This window comes from Eulemur rufifrons, chromosome 16, assembly GCF_041146395.1.
Source record: "Eulemur rufifrons isolate Redbay chromosome 16, OSU_ERuf_1, whole genome shotgun sequence".
NCBI classification, from domain to species: Eukaryota; Metazoa; Chordata; class Mammalia; order Primates; family Lemuridae; genus Eulemur; species Eulemur rufifrons.
Window position 1 is genome coordinate 37,927,468 of NC_090998.1, and position 5,421 is coordinate 37,932,888.

The window sequence follows — 5,421 nt, forward strand, 5'->3', positions numbered from 1 at the left end:
ATAAAAGAGGCACCCCTACCAGAGACCCCACACCTTCTGAGAAACTAAAGGAACAGTAGGCTTATAAGCCCTTAGAAGACCTAAAATCACCCTTCCACAAAAAGATAAGTAACATAAAGTTATACACCCTATACATCTTTCTTGTTCCTTGGGGATTTTTGTTTGCCTGGCAAGGCAACTCTTTTTTTTTTTTTTTTTTTTTTGAGACAGAGTCTCACTCTGTTGCCCAGGCTAGAGTGCCGTGGCTTCAGCCTAGCTCACAGCAACCTCAAACTCCGGGGCTCAAGCAATCCTTCTGCCTCAGCCTCCCGAGTAGCTGGGACTACAGGCATGTACCACCATGCCCGGCTAATTTTTTCTATATATTTTTAGTTGTTCAGCTAATTTCTTTCTATTTTTGGCAGAGACGGGGTCTTGCTCTTGCTCAGGCTGGTCTTGAATTCCTGAGCTCAAACAATCCACCCGCCTCGGCCTCCCAGAGTGCTAGGATTACAGGAGTGAGCCACTGCGCCTGGCCTAAGACAACTCTTTAGTTAGGCTTTCTCAAACTATTGCCTCTTCTACTCACACAACTGTTACAGTCTTTCCAAAACCCTCTTTAAATTATCTTATTAACAAATGTTTTAACCCCTCAGATAAGGACCATGGGACCACTGTCTGTACCATAGGATGCCACCAGAAATGTATCCCCAAGGCTTGGGGAGACTAGCAGCCTGTCAGCTCCTGGAGGAAAAGAATCAACTTCCTCACGCAACCTTTGGTTTAAAAATTGAACCCTAACGTTACCTAAAATGGATCTATGAACCTTTAAACAGGAACAGATAATGTTTGTGCACCCCTTGTATATATTTTTGTCTGTGGAGGCAAGAAAAGAACGTCTTGGGCTTGTGATTGCTTGAACAGCTGGACAACGGGGCCACTTGTTTATTAGGACTCCTAACCACTCCCTTCTTGGTCCATAACAAATCGTAACAGAGACTCCATTTGGGGAACCCCAAAACAGTGTCTCCCAGGGGAAGTCCCAGATAAAAATGACCACTTCTTTGGGTACACCCTACTCCCCTGATGGGGAGTGACAGCTCATCAACATGTGCTCCACAACCTATCCATAATCTTGAAAATTATTACTAAGAAAACTGCATTAGCAATAGCTGCTCAACAAAAATCTTTAGACTCTTTAGCTCAAGTGGTTTTTGATAACCACATTGCTCTTGACTATATTTTAAAAGAACATGGGGGTGTTTGTGTTATACCTAATTCTTCATGCTACACTTATATAAATAACTTCACAGAAGTGGAAATACATGTTGATAAAATTAGACAACAAGCTTCATGGTTGCAATAGGTTAACAAAAATAATCTAGAAATAAGAAATTGGTTCTCAAGACTATTCTCTTAAGATTCCTCCGGATACTCTATTCTTTCAAGGATCTTGAAGTTTAGCCTTTCCCTTTTACTACTGATTTTCTTGATTTACCTCATAACAAATATATTAATTAAATGTGGGCTAAAATGTTGTTTCAAAGTAACAAACAAAAATACTCAGATAATGGTACTAGAGACGTTCAATCATTCACCTATGACTCATGCATAGTTTCAGCAACAGGCTCAAAACTTTCATTCCTCATACCCCAGCTGTGCCCCATTTCAACAGGAAACAGCCAGACAGAACCACACCCCAATTCCCCAAAATTGAGGAATAAACTAAGAGGAGGGGAGAATTGTAACCGGTTCCATAAGCAAAAAAAACCTGGAAAAAGTGATGGCTAATACTCAGCGAAGTGGAAATGACTGAGTTGCCCTGGCAGAAAGCAGAGGAAGGAATTAAAAGGTGCAGGGAGGGCATGCCAGAATGGGTCTATTATGTGAGAGCAGAAGAACCAACAAAGTTTTACATCCCATGAGAGGGCCCAGAGGATATTCATTCACCAAGCCTATCAGGGATGCACCAGTGAGAAGGGCAACATTGCTAAGTTCAATTAGGCTTCTCCTCTGCAGTCCGGGACTGAGCTTGGTAATAGCCATGAGGATGATGGGGCTCCTAAGTAACAGAAGCCAGGTGGGCAGCACTTAACTATAACCAGTTCTATAAGCAAGAAAATGTTTTCTCGACAATGTTTTTAGTTCCCCCATATTTCTAATGAGTTTTCAGCGTTCACATTATGGCTGCAACTGGCAACTCCAAGTGGCCTTGATAGCAAAATTATCTCAACCCTGGTAACTTATCAGCTACAGAGAATTCTTCAGTAAAATTTGCAAACCAGAACTTTGTGACTGTCTGTTGCATGATGCATTCTCTTTTGAGTTTCTTTCCCAGGAACGGCAGAACCTCCTACAAAGTCTCACACTACCTGTGTGTCCAGAGAAGACAAGATAAGTGAGCCCCCCACACCCAACGGACAATGCCCAAAGACCAAGGAGCCTGCGCAGAAGGCTGAAAGAACGACCAATACTAACCGCTAGCTCATTATAATACTTATCTGCCATTTGTTGATCATGGGACGTATGTACTAGGATGATTTCTCACTGTGCCTGCATGCCTGTACTCCACACCAACACATTATGATGCTCACACCCCTCGTACATTATTCATTTCGCCTGCAGAAAAACCCTCTGACCCTGTTGCTTGGCGAGGAGGATTTAAGGGAATTCATACCTCCCCCTCGCTATTGATGCATCCATGGAAATAAATCCTTTCCTCCTGACAATCCTCGCTGTCTCGGTAATTGGCTTTCTGTGCGGGGGTGGGGGCAACATTGAACCCCCTTTGTGGGTTCATTAACTTGTTAACTACCAAAAGTAAAGGGTACACAATTACTGTCAAGAGCAGCAGTCAGAGGGGGATCCAAATAGGCTAACCCACAGGGAATTATGGATACGGTCATAGAACTTAACATCCCTGGGGTCAACCTAGACAGGCAGCTATGAGGGTGCTGCTTAACATCTACAGAGAGAAGAAAAATAATGGAGAGACAGGAGACTGATGGTGATCACCCTAATAAAACATCCCAATCCCTTGCTCTGAGCTAACTTTCACATCTAGAACTCTGATTATACAGAGATGGTCAGATCCCCAAGACAGAGTACCCTTCACCACTATGGCCAGTATATATAGCAGTGAGTGGCTTAATCCTTCCCATTTACTTAGGTGGCTGTACACTGGAGAAAAGAGAATAATCAGTCACTTCAAATACTAGACATAGGATCCGAGTTGACACTGATACCCAGAAGCCTGGAGTGTCATCACGGTCGCACATCACAAAGGGGGATGGGGTGTCCTTCCCCCAGCTCACTGAAGAGAGGTACCTATAAGACCAGCTGGAGGGGGAAAAAAAGCCAAGCCTGGTTTACCGATGAGTGGGCTGTTTTTATGTGCAAGGAAAAAATGGATGGCAGCTGTATTACAGCCTCATTTGGAGGCAGTATTCAGTGGAAAGGGAAAATCTTTCCAGCAGGTTAAGATGTGGGCAGTGTACCTGGTCATCCACTTTCCATGGAAGGAGAAATGGCCCAAGGTGAGAATATATACAGAATCCTGGCTGGCTGGTCAGAAAACTGGAAGGAAAAGGAGTGGAAGATCAGATACAAAGAGGGTGAGATAGAGATTTGTGACTATACATATTGGGAATGACCATGAAATGTGATTTGTTTTTTCTATCATTTGTTAATGCCTACCAGAAAGCACCCACCATTAAAAAGGCACTGAACAACCAAGTGGACAAAATGATTTGGTCACTTAATGTTAGCCAGCCTTCATCATCTGCCACCCCAGAACTAGGATAGGCACATAAGTGAAGTAGACAGTGACAGATGGAGGCTTGGCTGGCATGGACTCCTACATACCAGCTAGCTCCTGCCCCCTCCAAATGTCTAACCAGCCAGCAACAGAGACCAACATCAAGCCCCTAATATGATACTATTCCTCAAGGACACCAAGGAAGGTAACATATTCACAGGTCCCAGGGATTAGAATATAGACATCTTTACAGGATTAGTCTGTCTACCACAGGTCCAGGTTGGTACTCCCTCACACAATAAAAATGTGCAGCAACCGTGGCCTGAGAAAGGTACTACCAAACACTCAAGACCCCTTGTATCCAGCTTTGCCGGGTCTTGGCCTGGGGGTGGGGAACCTTACGAATGAAGTAGGTTCACATCACCAGGTAAGCCAGGACCTACCATCTATACGCAAGGACGAAGGAGATTTAGAATGTTTAGCGGAGTGGGATCTGTATGCTAGTATTCTGTGAATGTCTACCAGTTGGTGGCCTTCAGACAAACTGTAGCAATGGGAGTTGTGATTTGTCCCAAGTTTCTCCTAAAAAAGGCTCCTCAGGAATCATGAACACTTCTGAGAAAAGTAGATCTACACAAAGAACAGATCGTAGTAGCCATGGAGGTATGGTATACCACCCAGATTTCAAGAAAACCAGCCCTGTAGTTAACTGACAGCCTTTCAGCTTCCTCACCTTTGAATCTACCAAGTTATCACACTTCACTCAGGCTACCACCAATGACTGAGCACAATAGGGCCATTAGGCCATTTTTTCTAACAGGCAACTTTTGCTTGGGGACTCTATTAGCAGGGCCAAGATTTTTACAGTCTGAGGCCAACCCTCCTTCCATGTGACTAGTAAGAGCCAGGACCTTGGAAGAGAATGGTAGCTATATATGGCCTTATCAAAACTCACCATAGATGGGTTTGTGAACTTCAGTGGCTGTAAGAATTTCAGGGGTGTTAAGAATACAGATTCCCTGGACTTCATACCCCATAAAGTGCTGATGGGCGTGTTTACTTCTTAACAATCACCTTGGGTGATCTGTATGTCACTGTTCTGTAGATCACTTTTTTAAAAAACGGGAAGAGGATACGTAATCTGTAATCCTGTTGAGTCATGTTCATTCTCAAAGCTGTGTAAGTAACGTTCGTCTTTGTGGATAAAGCGTAAAAAGTATTAGAGAAACCAAAAAGCAGTGGGAACCACAAACGGAACCATGGGAAGATCTATTAAAGATGACCTACTCAGTTTATCTGATGGGACTTCTATGAGTTCTGACCATTCTCTGGACGTAAATAAAATTCTTGATGATGGTATAACTGTATCAACCCTTGTGTGCTCACTTCAGTTCTTACAGAAAGTAATCTTTTGGACTCCTTGTCATAACGCATTATAATAACAGACAGCTTCAAGCTTAACCCTAACTTAACTTCTATTATAACCCTACTCTAAGATTTAACATCAAAATAATCTTGACAATGTCTATATATATCTATCTTGCTGATCCAGCATCAGGCTCAGTTTCTCTGTATGTCTTGTGTAAATTTCTAGCCCTAGAGGATTCTCAGATGGCTTTAACTGTGAGAAATAAATAAGAGCAGGAGTAAGGGACACAGAGTAGAGGGTGAAAAGAAGGAAGATA